This window comes from Aptenodytes forsteri, unplaced genomic scaffold (genome assembly GCF_000699145.1).
Source record: "Aptenodytes forsteri isolate BGI_AS27 unplaced genomic scaffold, ASM69914v1 Scaffold348, whole genome shotgun sequence".
Taxonomy (NCBI): Eukaryota; Metazoa; Chordata; class Aves; order Sphenisciformes; family Spheniscidae; genus Aptenodytes; species Aptenodytes forsteri.
In genome coordinates, this window is record NW_008794169.1 from 584,730 (window position 1) to 608,358 (window position 23,629).

The 23,629-nt window shown below is 39.8% G+C and overlaps 1 protein-coding gene across 3 annotated transcripts in view; it reads right to left on the reverse strand.

The window, feature by feature from the left end:
* Nucleotides 1–21,758, reverse strand: part of INPP4A (inositol polyphosphate-4-phosphatase type I A) — a 77,889-nt gene extending 56,131 nt beyond the window's left edge. For all 3 annotated transcript variants that reach the window (XM_009281778.2, XM_009281785.2, XM_009281769.2), the window contains exon 1: nt 21,702–21,758. The gene's annotated coding sequence lies outside the window, so the exon portion shown is untranslated. The remainder of the gene's footprint in view (nt 1–21,701) is intronic.
* Nucleotides 21,759–23,629: the final 1,871 nt, after the last annotated feature.

Genomic DNA, 23,629 nt, shown 5'->3' on the forward strand with positions numbered 1-23,629 from the left:
CAGCTGTTTCAAAGAAGATGCAAGGATCTCCTTCAGGGTCTGAGGTGAAGATCTGGACCAACCCTATCACTCATGGCTGCAGAGGCAGACCAAGAGCAGAACATCAGCTCAAGGACAGCAGCTCCCAGCAAAAGCCTGCTAAGACCGACACTGATTAAGAGCTATTTTTTTTTACAGTCTCATGAGCGCTTCTCTCTTCTGTCTCATTTAATGAATGTTCTGAATCTCACACAGATCACCACAAAAGGAAAACTCAGAGCCATGAGCTTGACACCTTGAATCAGATTCTTCCTGCCGGCCAAACTGGTGGGGGCGGCAACACAGACAACATCTACTGCAGATCCACTGGCTGACAACAGAGTTTCACTCCCCTTTAGTTACCCCATGATCTAGGACATCCCACTTACCATGCCCCTGGGAAGGCAAAAGAAAGTAAGTGGTGCCAGCATCCATTATGGACCTTTGCCTCCAACTGAAATGACTTCCCCACCAAGAACATGCTCGGCAGGTGCTAGTCCGTCAGCTCCACAAAGAGGCTGTATTCCCCCCTCTCAGTCTGCCCCCTAAGTCTAGGTTCCCCTCTCAAGCTGGTTCCATGTCCCCCTCTCCCACTGACCAGAATCTTGATTACCAAGGACAAAAATATGTTTGCCCTGAAGAGTCTTCTTGTCACTCTCTGAAGCCCTCCTGAGGATTCTGAGCAAGTGGGTGACCTCAGCAAGAACAGGGAAAAGTCTTCCACAAGAAAATGAAATAAACTACCGCAAGATACAATGAATGTATTTGTGCAGCGTGGAAATCCCCAAATGCAACCTTTCAGTGATATTTAGATAAAAGGCCATTTCAGCAGCAGAAAGTAGCTTGCTTTCTCTTTGCCTTCCTGTCCACCCTCTCCCACTTACTTAGAGAAATCTGTAAGTCACAAACTTTCTTCTTGATCCTTCCCCCTATGAACTTCAGCAAACTCAATTAATCTAAAAATCTAATTTTATCTCTTTAATACATTTGAGTACTTTTAATAGAAAACTGTAATTTAGGCCACTTAGTTCTTTGTGCAAATTAAGACTATTTGTCTATATTCACAAATGAAATACAATTAGGATTCTTCTTAACTTAATGAGATATTGTTTTAATTTCATTTGTCATCACAACAGTTCTATTTCTTCAGTACTCCTTCTATGAACACAAAAATATGCACACCCACAGGTAGAAGCAAGCATTTGTAACACACGTTTGCTAACTAAAAAAGAAAAAGCACACCTCTGGTTCACTTTGCAGAACAGCTTTTATCAAGTTGAGCACAGCATAATGCTATGGAAAATGATGAGTCTTGCTACAGAGCAGTTTGAAGCCCAACACTCTCAGCCTCCTCCGTTGTTTTACCAACAGAAACTGAAACAGCTTACAGTCTTTATTCTAAATTTATCTTACCCTCTTCACAAGAACCATGCTGGGTACATTGTGGTGAAGTTTCCTGTGCATGGGATGACTTTTCTCCTCATGACCTGGGGTTCTCACACTACCCATACAGACATGGAAAAGCCCATGAGAACAGGGGACGTACTTTCTGTTGAGGAGTTTGGACTGGAAACACATTTCTGAATTAGATGGTCCTTTGGACACCCTCCTAAAGCCTGCCTCTTCTAAAGCCTTCTTTCATCATAACCATGATGCTCACAGTGCAGAAATAGCATTGTTCTAACTGGAAAAAACAGAGAGTTTAACCCCCTCTCTGAGCTCGTCCTGCTGCAGGAAAGGGTGGGGTAGGGGAACAAAGGCAGAAAAACAAAAAACCCCCACCCCAACAGTTTATGACCTGAAATGGAGATGAACTAGACACACCTTAACATTTGCTAAAGATTTCATATTGCTGTTGATTACAGACGGATGGCAGTAAAATATCCTCCAGCATACAGGCAATGAAAGAGGGGGACCACAGAAGACACGGAGGGATAAAAGCACTGAAACTAGATCTGTAATCAGTAGTTTTGGTCGAGCTTGGATTACAACAAAAAGTCTAGGGAACTATCTGTTCTATCTGCCTATAATACTCATCCACTTCACAGACTAACGTAGCACTAGTTAAAGCCAGTGTATTCTGGTCAAAACAACCAGCAGTTAGCACTGTCCTCTGTGTGTCTGATGGGATCTCTCACTCTGCTCTGAAACCATTGGGTTACAATGAGCTCCACCTGTGCAACGGGACTGCACTCCAGGGTCACCGACTAACTAACTATTCATTTACTTTCCTCACACTACATTTTCCCACACGGACAGAAAGCTCCATTAGGTCACAGGCACACCGGAAAAATTTCCCAAGCACTCTTCATTTTTACGTGGCATTGCTCCGACTTTCTGTGATTCCTACCCTTACTGTTTAAAACATTTCTATAAATTAAAAATACGTAGCAGCATCAGAGGACAAACCAGAAATGCGTGAATTCTTTCTCCAACATATGTGTTTTCAACAAGGCATAACTAATTGACTCAGGAAATGAAGCAGTGTCAAGTATTTAGAAAATTTAAAATAGATGTTAGTGTGGGAGTAATATTCCACAAAGGTTATTACCAGGATTTAGGCAGCATAGCAAAACCGGAGTCTTATGCTACTAATACAAATCTGCTGATGCATATTTCTCCACCAACATTTGTTTTGTACTCCTAACTGTGTTTTGTGCGTGTATTTCTGATCCATATATCTTTTTTTCTTACATAGTGCATGCCAAGACTATGCCTAATGGCCACGATACTGGACATCTTTTCAAATGAAATAATTCTTTTTTGGTTCCAGAGATCTGATTCCTTTGTGCTGCTTTCATTTCTTCTTCCTGGAAAATAAAATTATTTGTTTGTTTATCCTGATCTTTCTAAATCAATGGGAGAGAGGGTTGTTGTGGGCCAAAGATGCTGACTGCAAGGTTCTTTCCTGGATTCCTTTCTGGAGTCATGTAAACAAGTGGTGGGATGCTGGCAGTTTGGAAGCATAAGCATCCAACTCCACCCAGGCCAACAACAGTCTGTGCTTCCCACCACTGCTCCCATTTCAACGCCTCGGTGGGACAGCTGTCCCAGTGAAAGGAATCCTTTTTCATGCCAGTCCTACCCTGTCGGTTAACGGTAAGATCACCCTGTAAGATATAATGGCGGGGGGGGATGCTGCTTCAGCGTCTTGCCAGTTTCTGAAAATATTGTCCTTGAAAATCTATTTAGACAGCATGCAGACCCCATTTTGCTGACCCTGTCAAAGGCTTCAAACTCATCCAGAAAACCCTGTCCAGATTCCGAGGATCTGGGCCAAAGACCCCCAACATTTGGTTTGCTTTCTTTTCCAAGTTGTGAGAAGAAACTACGGAGTTTCACACAGGGTTCTCCACCTGATATCTCCACCTTTATCACCAGCCAGATAAAGGCAGATGTGAGTTGAGATGATAGCCAAAAGGGAGTAGGGCTGGTAGGTTTGAGGAAAGATGGATTGCTGAGCTGCTTCTCAAGAAGTGGTAGGACTCAGGACTAAATAGAGCAAAAGATATTGCTCATCACCTGTCAGCCATTAGTTATGCCTCAAGACAGACACTGAAAGAAGAAATAAGCCTACCTCCTAGTCGGTCTTGAGCAAGATGCAGCCTTTATATACTCAAAAATGTTTATACATTCAAAAATGATTCAGGAGCACAAGCACTGGGAAAGAGCAAGAGGAGACTCAGAGATGACTAAAGGGACCATGCTATCCTCTGTTTGCATTGCCCAATGCAGCAGGTGCACTCTGGGTGGGTGGATGCAGATGTGCTGTCCCAGTTCCTCCCTGCGTCCCGTACCTCCCTCCCACACGTGCACACAGACACACATATCCTCCCTGCCCTTCACAACGCGGTTACAGCAGCTGTATTCTGATCAAGGCCAATGACAAGGGGAAGTGGGAAATGAAGCGACAAGGTCTGAGATGATACACTACTTTGTCCAAGCTTTTCTGCTGTAGGCAAGGAACTGCTGCAGACACCTCTCTCTCAGAAAAGGAAGCCACAACTTCATTTCTCAACAAAGGCAGAAAACATGAAAAAGTTATTATTCAGAGGGGTCAGAATGTCACCATCTGCCCATTGCAGGTCACAAGGAAGGACACTACTGACATTCTTCAGAAAAAACAGGTTAAGACCGTAACTTCAGAGAAACCAACATTTCTACACTTCAACATCAACAACAATAGTTTCATTTTAGTGACTGTGCTGATGAGAATTATCAGCAGCAGACAGTAAGTCTAGAATTTAGGTAAGAAAAAAGAAATAGGAAGATGTAAGCAAGGCCCAGTGAAATAGTTCATAGAAAGCTGTAATTTTACCAGGAACATAATTAAATTTTCTGACCAACGTATTTGCCTATGTACTTTTAACATGGAATAAACTGCACCTGCATTTTAAGAGAAGGTACATTTCACCACATTTGCAATAAGTGAAGTCCATGTCAAGTATAAACTGAACTGTTGCTAATAGAACCTGACAATATCATCTACTAAATGGATTTTTAACTTGTAGCAGAGTGTGGGTAAGGTTACATGTATTGACAGACATGGGTCATTTTAAAACATACTGGAAAAATATCTGGAATATATTGAAACTTGCCATATTTGGTTGCTGAATTCAAAAGGCCTAAATCAGTAACACAAAACTAGAATAAATAAAGTATGCGACCTAGAAAAAAAATAGACCGTAAGTGGCTTGCATGTCTTTGAGGTGACCTCATAAGAGGAGATCAGACCAAATATTACTGAAATATTTCTACGAATTTGATTACAAATCATTCTCCAATGCAAGATCAGCAGCTTTCTATTAGAATATCGTATTTCAACAATTGTCCCCTACTTGTGAAAATTTCCATGAGGTTTCCAAGATTTGACTATCAGCCTTACTGAAATACTATATTCTTCGTTGAGGTGTGATTGAACAAAGGAGCTATTATAGAAAATAAATGTCTGCAGTGCATATTATGATTCTAGCTCTAAGACAGAAAAGACAGAAAAGACAAAATAAAAGATAAAGTTTGGAAAGAGTAACTAAAGGTATTTCTACTACTCTGATCGGTTTAATGTGTAAAATGAGCAAACGTGAACACTTGCAGACAAATAAAAATGTTGCGGGTACTTACTTAAAAGGTTTATGTCTCCTCACGCCAACATATTACAGATTAAAGCAGTTTGTTCAGACAGAGAATGTAGCAAGTACTTGTATAGCTGCAGTATGTATTGTGCAACACTTTATTCTGCTATGACTACGTTATTTTCTTTTACTCTCATCCACTAACAGTCCAAATGTAATAACCATTTCAGTCCAAAATTCAGAGAAAAATTAAGACTTCTATAGGCTTTGGCCACAGATTTCACATTTCTAGAGTCCATGGCTTTTATAAACAATTTTCAAATAATTGTAACCACAATCTGCTGGTTTGTTTTCAGCAACTAGTACTGATCAATCTTTAGAACTGACGTAATCTAGTGGGCTTCAAAAGTTTATTTAAAAAAAATAACAACTGCAGCAGGGATGGTACCAACAACCACAAAAAGATATAAATGTTATGCAAGGACAAAGGGCAAATATTAGTGCTGAGTTCCTCGCAGCACTCAGTGCTCAAAAATACGAGCTTAAATGTCAGAGTTTTGTCAATTCTCCAAGCACTGACATGCCTTATAAAAGTGGTGTGTTACTACAGGCCAAGTTCATCTGAATCTCACTTTTTTAAAAAGCAAATTTCGCATGGATACAGAAAAGCCTGAAATGTGAAGGATGCATCCCAAATTACTTTCATTTCTTAAAGTTCATGACTAACTCTCACGACTGATGTATTTGACTCTCAATTTTTGCATGCTGAAAGCAAGCAACAGTGACGCCAGCTTCTCCTGCTAACTCCTGGTGCCTCCCACCTCACCTTCTCAGAAATTCATAAGCATGCTGCCTACCTCAGTAGTCAAATCTCCAAGGCAAGGCAGCAGAGATGGTGCTTCTGCCCACAGCTACCTGTCTTGCTCTTCTGGCCCAGATGAGAACAGGTACCCGCACTTCAGCCACACAAGTTTATAGTCCACCATCTCATCAAAGCCACTTTCAGCAACAGGTTAAACTAAGATACTTAACTGCATCTCAGTGTGGGCACACGTTCCTACATCCGCTGTCTCTGCTAGAGAGGCAGTACCTTCTGGCAAAAAGGAGGGACCAAAAGCTGAAAAAAAAGACTGGGTCAGAGCAAAATGTTAATCAAGCCTGGAGTCCCCTCTGAGAGCGGGCAGCGCTGGAGACTGAGAAAAACAGTATAATGAGCAGTACTGGTATTTTGTGAGGCATCTCCAGGTTTGCACTCCCAGATTCAGCTGACAAGCACCCTAGGAACTTTCTGAGCTGGGGATTACACCCAGACCTCTGTATTTAACGGATGGTGGTAACATGACAGCTAATGTGTTACCAGAGTTCATCGTTGGCCCTTGCAGCACTGTTACCCTGTAGCCCTGTAATACCATATTGCCATCACTAGTGACTGGCCGTAAGTCTTGGAGGGGGGGGCTTGCAAACCCTGAGGACCTGGGCTTTTCAGGCTTGCTTTGTCTGAACTTTTCTTGACCTGCCTGCAACTTTGTTTCAGCCTGCAATCAAACTTGGTTCAGTTGTAACAACAATTTTTCTAACTGCCCAGATGTCTGCGGCTAATTTGTTTTTACTTTTGTTTATCTTTGCATGGTACCATCACCATTTTACAACTCTAACACAATGATTTAGTGTAGAAAAATACAGGCCTAGTATGATAGGAGAGGCCTTGCAAAGTGGAGACACAGGATGCAGAGGAGAGGAGTACAAGCATGGGATGAAAAGAGATTGGGTACAGAGTTAACACTTGGAGACACTGTGGCTATAGACAACCAACCCATGCTCACTTAAAGAACTGCAGACTTGAGGCTGGACAAAACTGGTTTTAGGGGTAATAAACAGCACAAAGAAATAGTATCTAACATGTATGTAAAGTACCACATATGGTAAATTTGGATGTAACGTGGAGCTGCAGACCAATGAAGAAAGAGCCAAGTTTAAAAACTTGTTAGCAAACATAAAAATGACCCCAAGTGGATCCTAGAGCGAAGAAGAAGAAACTATCAACAGGAACATCATATTCCTCCGGTCAGCATCTGAAGTCCTTTAAATGCTGACAACTGCTGAGACACCTCCACATCCCCACCACCACCTTAGGACCCAGAGGCGCAGGGGAAGGGTGAGCATTACAGCAGGAAAAAGAGGTAGACACTTTGTGTGTTCAATGATTTTAACTGTATTGTTACCTATTGAGACTTTCCCCTGTATAGAAGCATTCTTTCTTTTCCTGTAATTATTAGATCTGAACAAGTAATGATTCCTGGATTAGACTGTAAAGACTTTAATTATAATAACAACAACAACAACAACTTCTTGCCTTTAGATATATGGTGTGTTTCATTTTTGCCCATAAAAAAGATTTTGAGTGTAACCGCACAGATGTGCAATTCAGTGCTGTTCTTCACTGTTTACTTGTACCAGCAGATGCTGTTGTCAGCCTGTGTTTTAGGAGAGAAATATTTGAATGGTTGGGAGCACTAATTTTACTGTTTCCAGCTTTTTAAGGTCATGCAGATCTCATCTCTACAGTTTCATTTAGAGAGTTTTTATAGACTAAAGATGCAAGAATGAGAGCTAGACATAAACATTGTCAGGACAGTTTGTGATCACTGGGATAACATCTATGCTCCAAGCACAATCTATTTGCTTCCACTGAAAACATAAAATGATCATCTGCCTGCAGTGATATCACTGTGAATCACAGACATCAGTGTAATGCATCTTTGTCAAATAATTATTTTAAAATAAATTTTAATATTATTTATTTACTTAAAAAAGTAAATGTCATAAAACTAAACTTTTAAACTGTTTGAACTGAAACAAGCTAGACTATGACAAAATTAAATGGGACATTATTAACCTCTTATATCAATAGCTTTTAATCTTTTCTGATTTGAAAACTCCCTGAAAATTTTCCAGAAGAACCCTTTGGTACAAGCTAATTTAAAGTTACTGATCGTAGGCTTGCTATCCTCAGTCACTTCCCACCAACTTATTTGCATAGTTCATGGACAATTTAAAACCACCGACTTAAATATTATAAGAACAAACAGCTATGATTGTCAAGACTAGTTTTTTTTCATCTTACATTGTTTCCATCTGCTCAGAACTACACAAATTATTCACCTAACATTATAATTTTTTCCATGTTTGGTCTCAATTTAGAAGTAAATTTGTATTGGGAAAGTGTGAGCAAAAGCCTTTCTGGGCGTTTTCCAGTTCTGAAAAGGGAAAGTCTATTAATAAATCCTTTATCCAATTAAGAAAAAAAAAAAAAGTAAGTAATCTTTTTCAACAAAGAAAATAAAAACAAACTGTAACTGAAACCCTACAGGGCAAATAGTTCTTTATGAGGTGTACACTTCCAAAAAAACAAAACAAGCAATTTGCTAACAAAAGCCTTTCTGGGCGTTTTCCAGTTCTGAAAAGGGAAAGTCTATTAATAAATCCTTTATCCAATTAAGAAAAAAAAAAAAAGTAAGTAATCTTTTTCAACAAAGAAAATAAAAACAAACTGTAACTGAAACCCTACAGGGCAAATAGTTCTTTATGAGGTGTACACTTCCAAAAAAACAAAACAAGCAATTTGCTAACCCCAATAAAAGTGAGTTAAAGAAAAATCAGAGTCTGGCATTACCTATGGGGAATGAAGCCAGGGACCACTGGTTGAAATGCACTTGACCCAAGCCCTGCGGGTCTTTTAATACCGAAGCAACAACAGTGTCAAACCCCTACGAAAATTCAGGCTACTAAAGGATGATGCAGAAACAGTGGTATTAGTGTGCGTTCAACAAGCACTTTGTTAACTCTTCCACTCTGAACAGCTCTGTGGCTAAGTATTCGAGGGATGGCTCTGTGGCAATACAGACCCAGATTTTAGCAACTCCACGCACAACAAGCTACCAAATCGCATCCTTATCTTGGCTATGAAATTATCCGAGTGCTAGACAACCTCAGGTATGCAGCCTCAGTTCACAATAAAGACTGTGAAAGCCACAAAAATACTGTTCTCTACACTTGTGCTGTACTACAAGTTTTTATATGATCTAAGCCCCACAAGTAGTTTAGCTAATTTAAATGATTCGTACTCTAAACTCCAATCTTACAAATGGGTGAGCGTTCTCAGAGATCCAGAGGGGGTGAGAAGGTATAGAAGTTTGACTGTACAGTCAGGTAGAAGATGCAAAAGTTAACATATTTATTAACATTTCCATTTTTAAAATATGACCACTACACAAATGGACAGTTTTGCTTGCAGTTAAACTGGCATAAAAGCAAATGTCATGAAACTGCAGCTATATCTGCCTTTTACAACTGTAGATAAAATCACATTGCCTGGGAGTGGACAACGGTGGCATCCAAATAACTAGTGTTAAAACATACTCTATTTTCCTCCCCAGTGACACCCCCCAGGTCACTCCTGCATAAGTGAGAATAGAGTTTGCAAACGCTTATCCAAATGAATTTTCCTAATATGATCTGTCATATTATAAAAGGATTCTTTTATCTCCCAAGATTACAAATCAGACTGCAGGAGTCAATAGTGAAAAATATACTATGAATTTCTCCTCAGTTCTGGGAAAGCCATGACCATGTGGTAATTGCTGTGTCTGTTTTTCAGGCACCTTTACAACCACAGCCTTTTCAGCTCTCATGTTCAGATTTTCCTTTTTGATCACTAATATGGAAAGTGACCTCAGGACAGAAGATATCTTACTCCTTTTGTGCTATACGATTTCAAAGCCAAAACCTTAAGTTACAATATGCCAGTGCCATCTCTGTAGTGACGGATGCAGCTGGACATAGAAGGGATCTTTCCTATTCTGTGAGGCTCCTATTTAGCGTACTGATTTTGTCTAGTCTAATGAAAGATGTTTTGTAACAGATGCCAAGTACTTATTGGTACTTATTGGTGCTCCTGGGGAAGGGGGAAAAGGACAGTTTTTAAACAAGACCCAGAAGAGCAGCTCCAGATGACTGGAGCTGCACTGGGAAAGTTACAAGCTGCTTTAAGACTTGAAGAAAAATCATGAGAAATTTTTTATCTGTGCTTGCCTCTTCCCTTCACTGCATAGCAAGATATCCAAGCTCTCAATTACAGACAATCTGGAGTACCACCAAGTGCATTTCTCCATAAAACTGAGTCAGTATCAACAAACATATATGGTAAAATACAGTCACTTGAGACCACTCATTCCCAACGCTCTGGGCATCTGTTTTGTCCATGGGGATCCATAACCACTGCTCCCTGAGTGACTTTTGCTCCCAGCAGTGCCTTCTTGAAAAATCAGTCCTCAAGAACTTTTTCTTTCCATTTTTCCTCCTTCCACATCAAATACTATCTGAAAGCATTGCTCTCCCAACTTTCCTTCTCAAAGAAATAAAAGACTATGTGGCAGGGTTATGTGACTTTATAACTATTACTTAACCCATCAAAGCAAACGGGTTAACACATATAACCCATTGTTTGTCTGAGGATAAAATGCACCAACAGGCACCATACAAAACAAAGCTGATGTCATACTTATGAATCCAAAATAGAAAAGGCTTTTCTTCCTGTTATAGTATATGAATTTCAAAGCTGACTCATAGAGAAATATCAGGGAAATAAACCAGAAAATATTGAAGTTTGTAATTCAGAAATGAAGTGCTACCTTTCAAGCTATTACTAAGTGCTACATATGTCTGAAATGTTTACAAAAGACATTTTTTCAGAATTTCTCTTCAACAGCCATTTAAGTATACTGTTAAAGAACTCGCCCTTGAACTAGCAAAGAACTCATCCTGTTTGAGATGCACCAGTTGACCTAAAATATTTTGTATTATCTCCTACCTTATTGTTCAAAAGATTTAAAATCCCCTAAACTCTAATTTCTCTTTTTACCTAGTTCTTATTTCTATAGCCTATGAACTATAAAACAAAAGCAGTGATAACATTTTTTTTTCACTAACAATAAAAACATCAAAATCCAAAATCTTGATAAATAACTGCAATTCTATGCCAAGCTTAAACCCTCATAGACTGGCATGTGAAAATACTCATAGCTCTTCTGCTAAAATGTTCAAAAAACATCACAAAAAAATTCCAGAGAACCAAACTGAACTATTTTTATAGCAAGAAATCTCTCTCCCAGTAACAGTGGATAGAAGGAAGATAACATGAAAAATTGGCTTTTGCTGCAGAATATGGTATTCAGCCAAACAGAATGGAGTCTGATTGTTTATCATCTTTCCTATATTCCCATTACCAACAGATTATTACCATGATATTCCAATCACTAATTTGACAGGCTTTCAACTTGGTTTTTACCAGTCTTCTTTCCTGTTACTTTACTTCTGTAAGGAACGTGTTAAATTTTTTCCTTTCCTAAAGGTTATTAATCTTCTTCATAGTAGAATCATAGAGTTCCTGTATTAACCTGGGCTCATGCATTAAAAGAAACAGAATACAGGGAGTCCCAGTTACTTAAGGAATAAAGGTGTTGAAAAATATTTCAGGAGTGTTTTCCTTCAGTTTCTGTTGCAGTTTAACTAGAGAAGAAGTTCCCCCTCTCTCTAGACTGAAGACAAGATCTTTACCCCACACCTTGAAGCACAGTGAAGAGCTTTAAAAAAGGAAAATCAATAAAAGGTAGCTCATGTTGGCTGCTTTCCCTCCCACCACCCATAAAAATAATAGCTGGTGCCTTAGTTCAAGCAAGTTTAGCTTCTGAAGTCAGGCTTTTGTCATCTAGTGCTAAGAGTCTTCACTGAAGACTAAGGTACCTGTCGGTATTAACCAGCACGTTTATTAAATGGAACCTGGGTCACCTTATGGGATGGGATTAACAAACATGCGAGTGCCAGCTGAAAAACAAGAAAAACACCTCAAGGTGGAGATCTCCGAGTTTCTGGAATGAAAATTCCAACTGAAGTAATGGAAATCCCACTATCCAAGATGCTTCCAGGACACTATTCCAAACCTGTAGGTTTAAACAGCTGGAGTTTCCTCCACACAACAGGTTTTCTCTACACCTCCACTTTGAATGTTTGAGAATATTTGGCAGCTGCCTGGGACAGCTCCAAAAATTACCGTATCACAAATCACAGCAGATTTGCCTAAAGGAAAGTCACTAACGTGAACATGCACAACAACAGCGAAAATGCCTCCTTTCAGAAACATGAGATCAATGTTCAAATGTCCCACTAAAAATAGCTCAGTGTTAACAGCTGAGCAGCACTTTTTTATTCTTTTTCTTTGTTTGCTCATGTTAACTTGGGCAAAAAGTCAACAGTAAAGTACAATTTCAGACAGCGTATTTTTTAAATGCTTTCAAGGAGAGTATTCCAAGCTTTCACAAGGGCCTGAGCCACGACACATCTTTTAGACTATCTCATCTTTGTCTTCTAGGCATTTCTGGGGTTAAAGTCTAGCAGGAGCTGCACTAAGATTTTTTTTAATATGGAAATTACAGAACAATCTTGAACATAAATATTCCCAAATGGATATATTTTCATTTCAAAGCAAAATTAGCATAAACACATTTGAAGAAGAAATTAATATTCTCTCTGTCACGCTTGCCTACAAACCCCCAAAATACCTTGGCACATTTTGTTTTTAGCTTTTATAGCATATAATCTATCCAAACAGAAAACATACTATTAAAAGTATCATGACAGAAAGATCCAAATAAGTTGGAATAACCTTCTTTGTTGTACTGCATACAGTTCAGCAGAGATACAGTCCACATAGACCTTATTTAATTGTACAAAAATATTTCATTTTTTATTACTGTTTAAGAATCTGTGTGAACAAACCATGAGGACAGTGTTTACCTTGACTAAACACCACACTATGGTAAGGTTAAGCAAGGTGTATACTCTTTGGATGGGATTCACTTCACTGAACTGTACTGAAGTTAAGCAAAATAGGCAACTAGTTAGAAATGAGTAGAGAGGGATAGGAGCCTTCAAAAGGTTAATTCTTTCTGACTTTTAAACAGCTATCTTAAGAGACTATGAAACATGATTAAACTTGCATTCCAACATCTCATGCTTAATAATGATCTACAACAGTTCTTGGGCACACCAGGGAAGTATTCCAAACCTGACAATACTCTTGTTTGTCTCTTTATTTGTGCTTATTTCATCCATCCCCCCCAAAAAGAATTTTGACTGGAAGGAAAGGTTGGCTAGAAATTCCTCTATTTCTTTTTCTGCCTCAATAGGAGCGTGAGATGCCTTTTTCCTGAAACTTAGAGGCAGAAGTCCCTCAGACCTGATCATCTTTTCTCCTCCAGAAACCTCTTCAAGCGATGTTCTTCCAGTTTTTCTGGGCATCCGTATAAGTGACAGCCATGCAGGTCTGAGATGCTCCAAGTGTTGTCTCTCAGGAAGAGGCTTAGATTAAAACCCCAGTTTACTAGCCAAAAAAAATTACTTGGAGCTAAATAAAACCTAGAATATAGAAAAAAGGCCAAACCTAAACTGGGACAGATTCTAAATCTAAGGGAGTTGACCATAACTCTAATAAACAATAAACCTGAAAAAGCACTCACACATTTTCACTCTTATCTTCTCAGTCCTCCCTCCTTGCCATCCATCCTCTCGGACTGTCATTCAAAGCACTGCGTTTCCAACAGAACACCCCCCTTCCAAACTATTGACAATTCAGTCCATAAACAGTGTTTTTTCTTTACTGTGGCAATTTTCCAAGAAAGGACTGTGAGATCATCACACAATTGTTTTTACCACAGAACAATAACGACTTAGTACCACTATGTAATAATTAATTAGAAAGCAGGAAAAAAAAAAGAGAAGCTATACTAATCTCTCCTGGTATTCTTCTAGGCACTTAAAAACCTCAGAAACACAGGCTAAGCACTTACTAATAAACAAATAACTAAACATAGCATTGCCAGAAGTACATTAAAAAGGTTTCTTGCTGTGGCGTTTTCCTCCTGTTTATGGATAATTCTGCTAAAGAATGACCTGATCAATGTCTTAATAGCTGATAAATCCACTTAGAGCAACTCAGGATTTGCAACAGAACAGAAAGCACATTACTCACCCTTGCTCAAAGAATTCAGCTCCTTTTCGAACCTGGTGTTGGGACGAACCAGCATCTAGGCAAAGGGCAGTTCTTCACCAACATACAGTTACAAGTTTAAGCATTTGTCAACTAAGGAGATATCTGGGGCAAGGTCTGTCACTGACTGTTAAGTACTGTACCCGTCATTTGTCACTACAGGCACATCAGTGATCTTCAACCACCATTTTCACTTCAGAACAAGCTTTTCTCTCACTGTTCATGAGTTTGCTGCCCAGCAGTCTGCTTCTAAACATATCTTTGTTACAGGCTAAACTTAACACGTCTTTGTCCAGCCCTACAAATTCACTTGATGCCTGATTTATCACACAGCTTTCCCTGTGCAGTGCAGGGAAACTGCAGGGCAATACAGTAGACAGCAAGTATCACACTGTATGGGAGTGATCAAAAAGCACAAGCTGCCAAACAGCCCAAGTCCAAAGAACCCAAACAATCATTACCCTTCACAGGCTAAACTTAACACGCCTTTGTCCAGCCCTACAAATTCACTTGATGCCTGATTTATCACACAGCTTTCCCTGTGCAGTGCAGGGAAACTGCAGGGCAATACAGTAGACAGCAAGTATCACACTGTATGGGAGTGATCAAAAAGCACAAGCTGCCAAACAGCCCAAGTCCAAAGAACCCAAACAATCATTACCCTTCATAAATCTTTAACCTCTTCCTTAAACATACATCAAGCATTCTCCTACTGACTACTGTCATATATGATGGGATTACCACTATGCATTTCTATGTTGGTTAAATATTTTATCCATATGCTAGGTACACACACAAACTCCAGTCACTAAGAAGTGCCATATATTCAGTTCACGTCACCTCTAAATCATATGTCTGGATGCTTCTGTTTCTGCATCGTAACCTTCCTACAATACCATACTGTTACATGTAGACTTTCATTAGTCCTCTGATGGACTGCAGACATCCTGCTTGTTAGCTGTCACCTAGCTGATCTCAGTCACATTCCAAAGCTCTCCATGATTCCAAAAGCATAGCTGCAGCAATTACATTACCCATTTTGCTAATCTTCCTGACATATCCAACACTGCCGTTTCAGACTCCTCTTGCAACATCATTCCTTTGATCCCCCCTGCAGCTTTTCTCTGCATCTGTTACATACTGAGCTGAAGTTTCTTGGATATTGCAAGCAGTGTTGCACACTTATTCCAGATCAGGTCCCCACCCAGATGCACCCAGCTGAGGTGCCCTCCCTCAATTGGAAATACCTCTCCTGACCCTTCCCTGGATCCCATCCATCATTTTCATGATGGTATCAAATTGACAGACTAGAGACAAACTTGAAGCCACCTACCCTCACACAGGCCTTTCTCCTTCAGTGTCTTCCATTGTTGAACTCCCTGTTCATAGGAAAAGTTGTTGCATTACTTCCTAAGCTGAGGATGTAGCACCATCCAATTTAAGGCATTCAGCACAGATGCCGGAGTCAGGTGCCTAGGCTCTGTTAACAGTCAAGAGAGAAAGGCAGGAGTTGGGTGCCTAATTAAAAATCTGCCTCTTTCCACTGATTATGTAAGAGCTTAGACTGCTAATTTTGACACCAAGGTTAAACTCAGCAAGTGAATTCCTGGCAGTGTGTGGCCCGAGACTTTGCTGTGTTGAATTCCATCCCTTTAGTACTACCTAATCGTACAATTAATTGTATAGTCATTCCATCCAAAACTGTACTGGAAATTAATGTCCTCCTCCCATCAGTAAGTTTCAACAGCCTGCTTTCAATGCAACATGACAACAAAATCAACTCAACAACAAAAAAAAAGCCTCAAGAAAACTAAACCAGTCAACTCCCAAAGAATAATTCACCTCATATACCTACCTCCTGTTGTCTCCCCTTGTGCCAGTTCTTTGCCTGAGTTTACAGTTCTTACACTAACCTAATCTTCCTCCACCTTGAACAGTAATTTTATGCAGCACACCATGTTAAATGGTTCAGTAGAATCCAGAGAGACCAGATCTAGCACATTTTTTCTTTTTCTAGAAAACCTACTTTCTTATTAAAAAAAGATACTAGGTCAGTCTGATATGACCTATCTTAGCAAAATAGATCGTGTTTTATCTTCCTTCCACTCAACTCCCGTGTCTTTAATTATTCATTCCTTCAAAAAATTTTCTAAGGTTATTAAGGTCAAATTAACAAGCCTGAAGTTGCTTAGATCACATTTTCTATTTCCTTAGAGAGATATATAACATTCAATAGTATCAAGTAATAAAAATCCTTTAAAAAAAATCTTAGTAACGGATCTGTATTTTAACTACACATTAAAAAAGGTACCTTTAAGAAATTCCCAATTTGGGAATTACCTATACAGCAACTTAAAAAGTCACTCTGACAGCCAGAAAGTCTGATTGCTTTTAAAATATGAGAGATGCAAAAACTGGATGCTGCTTCTGAGATTACAAAAAGCTACGTGAAATGATGAGTAAAATACCTAAGACTTCCTGACAGCTCCTGAGACCCCAAAATCAGAAGATACACAGCAAGATATAGCTAGGGCCCTTGTTTTACTTGATATGGGAAATCCCAGTGCGAATCTGAGATGCCTTCTGGGCTCTGTGTTACACAAGCCTCTTTAAGAGATGCACAGTACCTTAAATTCCCACCATTCAGTACAATTTCTTATATTCACAAACTGTTGAATATGTTCATGCAGACTTTCCGATTCGTTGGGTTACTCAAGCATGCTACATCTGGAAAAGTTTTTGTGCTGAGGCATGATTTTCTTGATAAAATTTAAAGGCTTTTTAAATGGACAAATACATTATCCAGTTCAAGAAAACTGTATGATAGGATGCAAGAACCTGTTTTCTTTTTTTCCTTTTCTTGTTGTTTTAGCACTTCCGTACCTCTATCTGCTTGCCATACACATGCAAAAAATTTGCAACAAAGACCGTAAAAGCACACGAAACATTCCCTTAGTCTGCAATTTTAAGCTCTTTTTTTGACCCAAATTGGCATTTCTATGCCTTGAGCTGAAAGCAGTCATCTTGTTAAAAGGTGATATTTGTGTATGTTGCCTCCTTCAGACAAATTAGGCCTGAATTTTAAGACGCCTACTTATTGATTCATTCTTCAAACGGCAGAATTGTGAGTTGTGCATCCTGGTGCTTTAGAAGTACGTTTGTAGCTGTCTGTACATGTCACGCAATGTTCAAAACAGGCAGCCAGTTAAGATTCCTTCTGAATATCATGGCTGAAAACTTCTGCTTGGGCTCTGCCTAAATTAACACTTATGAGGCACCTCAATAAACTCTGGTTCAGCAAGGCAACTCAGCTTAGGGACAGCACATGAGCACATGCGTAACTATAAGCTTCAGTCCTACTGAAATGAGCAGAAAAGCTAAGATTTCTCCTGATGTAGACTTTAAGACTGACTTGACTTCCTGGGAGACCTTGGATCACTGACAACTGCTCCTGATTTCACCAAGGACTGCAGGTGCTCACTGTCTACAAAGGACTTTTAGTAAGATGTCTGAGTTCTTACTTAAGTAAGAGTTCAGATTAAAGATACATATTTGAAAATTTGACCTCAGGTATTTAAAGCCCATCTGCCCTGCCCTCCCAAAAGGTCTGAAAACAAAAAAACTAAAAATAAAAAGAACCAGGAGCCGTTTCTGCTATTTATGCTGCAGAGACTAGCATGCTAGCAATGCCCCAGTCTGAGGCATACTACCACTGCAGATTTTTGTCTTTCATTAAGATAAAAGATACATATTTGAAAATTTGACCTCAGGTATTTAAAGCCCATCTGCCCTGCCCTCCCAAAAGGTCTGAAAATTAATGCACTAAAGTTAAAAATAACTAGGAGCCTTTTCTGCTATTTATGCTGCAGAGACTAGCATGCTAGCAATGCCCCAGTCTGAGGCATACTACCACTGCAGATTTTTGTCTTTCATTACAGTGCTTCAAGCTATTGTATTCCACCTAGCCTTAGAGGCCAGAGAGTTGGCAAGTGTTAGTACTGCATAGTCCAGTCCTTCTGATGTATGTAGGTCCTGACTTGAGGACCCACATGGTCACTTCCTATCTAATTTTCCTAGCTTTATGGAAAATACCACTGGAAGTAGGAAATGATCCATATGCAAAGTTTCCAAGAATGAAAATAGTAGGTAGGCAGCTGATTTTGAGGGTTGGTTTAGATGGTTTGCATTAAGTGTTAATCCTCTCAGCATGTTTTAGTGAAACAATTATTCCTGAAATCTTCCTAATGATTCTGTGGTAGTTCATCTGTGTATCTGCCAAGGATAATGCTGAGATTATTAACAATTAGGTACTGGACATTTTGTAATTTAAATACTGTAACAGGTTTATAATTAAAATGCAAACATAGGACTAAAATGAATATGTTATTGAATTGAATGTAAGCTTGGACAGGATAATGTTCCAAACACTTTAAATGCCTTGATGTAAGAGTAGCATTTAATTCCAAAAAACCCTTAATTTCTTTTTGTGCTTGCGCAGAACATAATGTAAGGTAAATACTTGTAAAAAGAGACAGAATTCATCATAGTGAAGAAACAAAGTAACAACCCACAGATCATTGTAGTCTCCAGGCATTTAAAACATCTGAAATTCTGCTGCTGCCTTCTCCCGGACTCTGTGTCCTCTACAGCCATTCTCATTAGCTATGTATCATCGTGTCCTCTTACCCTTCTTTCTGTCCCTCTCCCTGCATTCAGGCTCTACTCAACCTGATTATGCCTTCATTTAAGATATTATTCGAACTCAGTCCTTCACCTCTGTCTTCACTGCTAAAGTCATGGTTAACGCTGCAGACTAGAATCAACAGTCAGAAAAACACCTAATGTAATATAGAACATTATCGGAAGGCCGAGTGCCTCACATTATGCAATAACTGCACATGTAGTTACTGCAATTATACATACCAATCCGGCATGGTGCATGCAATTGACCTAGCACTAACAAGAGGATGATGAACGTGATGGTCTAAGAAACAGGATCACTGCACATTTAACACAGCCATGCATTCTCACGTGGCCTGCTCTGCATTTTAATATACTTTACAAACCGGCAAGAAGGAAAAAACAAGAGGGGAAGGAACAAACTAGCAAAAGCTGGTTTTTCTTAAAAAACAAACTGTAAAAGCAGACAGTAAACTTGCAGTAAAAGCTAACAACAACAATCATAAAGCAGCTTGCTGTGCTAATAACAACTGCCTCTTCTTAGTCAGTCACTCATGAAGTTTGTCCGTTTGTCACCTATACCAGTATGTGCTTTAGCAGGGCACGTTTTCTGGAGATGTCATCCAGAGAACTGACTGAAGAGAAAGCAGGGACTGCTACTTAAAAAGGGTGCCAATGGAGATAAACTCTGTTTTATACACACACATTAAGGAGCCTCAATCAAAAAAGCTATGTGGAGCTTTATATATGCAACAATGAGTTTGACCCGAAGCCACTAAATCCAAATCAGTTGAAAGAAAATATCCACCAAAATACCAAGCAAGCAGGCAAACAGAAGTGGGTGGCATTCTCCTTTCTTTCCTATTTTCTCTCCAGACCTAATCTAACACAAAGCTTCAAATGAATAGTGGGATCTGTCTACATGGAGTTGATTGCACAGGCAGGGCCATATTTGAGAAACACTTAATTAGGATGATACACTGTCCCTGTATGGGATTCCCAAATGCTGCTTTTTTCCTCTATTGTTATGGATTTCTTTGAAAGTGTGGAGACAGACCCCACAGGAGAGAAGACATAGCTGTCTTGGAGAAGAATGACAATTATTCTTTAACTTCTTCAGCAAAAAGCAGCACTGAACTGGATGGAAATGCAGGATTGCCCCAGGCATATCTTTTCCAATGCAGACAATGATTAATAGAAGAAAGAAAGATGATATGAACGACTAGTATTACTGCAATTCCTTTTAAGTCACAGTAAAGCTAGCTACAGGGTCTGGCAACACTTATTTGCTGCTGGCAACTTCATCCCTGCCTTCTTGGGATTGAGAAAGATCTGTAAGTGCATGCCTGATTCCCAAGTTATTCTTCACTGAACGGTTCAAGATGGTGAAAGGAAAAAATTACACATAAGCCCCTGGAGCATCCCGTTGTGCACTGCATTCCATTCTGCCCCAGTTAAATAACCCCGTCCACGGTATCGACCGCTTGCTTTAATTCCAGATGTAGGCACAATTATGGTAACATATCTCTCTAGGCTCTTCAGTAATCGATCCTCAGTCTGCATTAAGACACACATCTGATACAAGAAAAGCAATGCTGCATGAGAAAGTGCATTTGCTGGCTCTGTCTGCTTGATCTTACAAATGAGCTTGTTCTCCCTTAGCAGGAGCTGGGGAAAAACCTCTCTGAGAAGTCACTACTGTTCACCACTGACTCTACTCCAACATTCATTCTTTGCTGAACTCTGTAAAAAGGGACTGAGGTCACTACATCAGAGATGAGGAGACTGAGGGTTCCCCCTCAATTTCTGCACATGATTACCCACGTGACCGTGAGCATCACATGTGACCATGAGCATCATGCTTCACCTCTCGCTGCCTCTTATTCCCAGATCAGCACAACCTCCTGCCTCTACCAGAAGACTCATTTGATTGGCGTCTTGCTTCATACTGCCTTGCAGTTAAGGCCATATCTCACACATCACCAGCACATGTGCTACAGCTTCTCCTAGTCTCTGAAATCCCAGAAACCTGGTGCAGCTGGTCAGCCTGACATACAGCCCACCAACAGCTGCTCTGGCCCACAGGAAGCAAGAGGAATCCTATGACTGAACTTGGCTTGGAAACGAGTGGGCAAGAGTCTTCTTGCAAGAGTCTTCTGCTAACAGGAACCCCACCAGGACACACATTCACCTCTCAGGGCCTAGTAATGTGACCAGCCGCCTCTGTGCCCTGTCACATCACGGGACACAAAGTAGCTCTTCCACTGTGGAGAAGTAAATACTTGACAAATGTTTGTAGAGTGCCCAACAGGATTCAATTCCCATCCTGAAGGATATTGCTCTATGCTACAGCAATATTCAATGACAACAAAGGCAGATCTGCCTTCTTCCATCTCTGTTGACCCAGGATGTTCAAGGACGAAAATTAAAGAACCACCGGTTTGTTCTTATGATGGAAACAGGTGACAAATATTGGCCTTTCAGCATAGGCTGTCCTTTATATCTCACAAATTTCCAGAAACACATCACTTGTTCAAAGATGAATAAATCATACTGTCACTAGCTAATGACCTACCTGAGCTTCTGTGGACAACGCACCCAATGATAACAGAAAACCTCTGGCCAGTATAATGAATTACCCACAGTACAAAACATAGGGTAAGCGTGCCACTGATACCAGAACGTAGGATCTTGTCAGCACTTCGTTATTTCTGAGGCTGAAGTTCCTTTTGCTTTGTCTGCCTCCAATTTATTTCATCTTTGAACCTTTGCATTCAGTGTCCACAGATCATCACACATTATAGTAGCAATCATTAAAATTATATTACCTTACTCCATCTTTCACAGATGAAATTCTGCATGTGCATCCAGTTCTTTTTTAATAGTCTGAAAGACACAAAAAGGACAAACTGTTTCTGACTGAATGGATCCAAATAAACAGGCTAGTAGAATAGGAAAAAAAGTTTTTGGGGAAAGCAATAAATATAGGAACAATTAAAAAAAAAAATCACTAAAACCTTGTAAAAAATGCAGAATGTTAACATTTTATAGCATAGCTCCTTTACCATTTGAAACAGAATCTGGACTGTTGATCAGTTCTGAGGAAAGAGAACATAAGAATAAAGCCGAAAGAGAAATTTCAGAATCAGGTACTGTTACTGTAACATTTTACACTTAGAGACTGTGATGTGTATCTCCCTTCTACTATATTAATGAAAATACAATGCATTTAACTAAAATGACTTTGCTATTAAGTCTGTAAAAGACTCAATGCAGTTACAGTATAAGAAGCTCAATAAAGTAGCTACTTCATGCCACTAGCAACAATCGAGCTCTCCCAGCATAGCTTCTCAACTCGGCTACCTTGTCCTGCCTGCTCATCCCAGCTGCAGTCAGTGGGGTCACCACATGGCACTGCAACTACTTCCCCAAGAGGATGCTCTGCGAAACAGAAATGCTAACAACTGAACCCAGCCCCCCAAGCAATTTTTACTTCCTGCAGGTCCAGACTGAATTCAGATGCCACTGGCAGAGAGATTAAAGAGTTTCATTTCTTGCTGCCAACACCTACAGCTCTTCCATTGTGACAGGGAACATACTGTCCTTGGCCATACCAACATCACTCACCACACCTAAGCAACAGGCATCTTAACGGGTTTTTTTCCCTTCAAGAAGTATAATCAAGGCATTTCCTAGCATGTTTTATCCCATAAATCAATCAGTCCAGAATCCTTATCCAAGTTCATTGTCAAACAGATACACAATCCACGTGGCACCTCAGATATATCCTTTTTTCTTCTTCTTTTTTTCTAATGACATGAAAATCCTGTCAGAATGAAAGAGAATTTATGTGAATCCATACAGGCTAGCTGCATGATTGCCCTTTTGCAGCATCACAGCATCTTGCAGGCTGAGACACTACAGAAGAGCAGAAGCCAAACCCATCAAAGCAACACTAGTGTGTTCAGCACACTCTGCTGAATGATTACTCCACTGCACATCTCTTTCCAAGAGGGAACCTGTTCCTCAGCAAGGGGTAGTGGAATCTGACTTTACAGAATAATTCAGGCTGGAAAGGATAGTCCAGCTTTCTGCTCCAAGCAGGGTCACCTCTCAGCTCAGACAAGGTTGCTCAGGGCTTTATCCAGTTGGGTCTTAAAAACCTCCAAGGATGGAAACTGTTCAACCTCTCTTGGCAAACTGTTCCACTGCTGGACTACATGTTGTTACAGGTACCACTGGAACCAGTAGTGCAGTTATTTCACATTTCCGAAAGCGTTACAGAAGGAAGACAACAATTTATAAGCAATTGCTTACTGCACAACTGATGCACCACACAAATCGATCTTTCAGTTTCACCTGTCTATTTATACTCAGGATTGTAGAACAAAGACATTAACTGTGTAGCTGGGAGTTAGCAAATAACTCTATGGATTAATTTTTTTATCTTAAGGCCAAAACAAAAGCTCTTCAACTAGTACGCTCTCCAGTACAAGAACAAGTATGACTTTTTAACCTGAAATATCTGCCATTTTGCTACAACTAGATTAGTTATCTGTAGGTTAGAAATCTCTGACCGTGGTACCACAAAACTGTGTGTCCTGGTTTCAGCTGGGACAGAGTTAATTTTCTTCCTAGTAGCTGGTACAGTGCTGTGTTTTGGATTTAGGGTGAGAACAATGTTGATAACACACTGATGTTTCAGTTGTTGCTAAGTAGTGCTTACACTAGTCAAGGACTTTTCAGCTTCCCATGC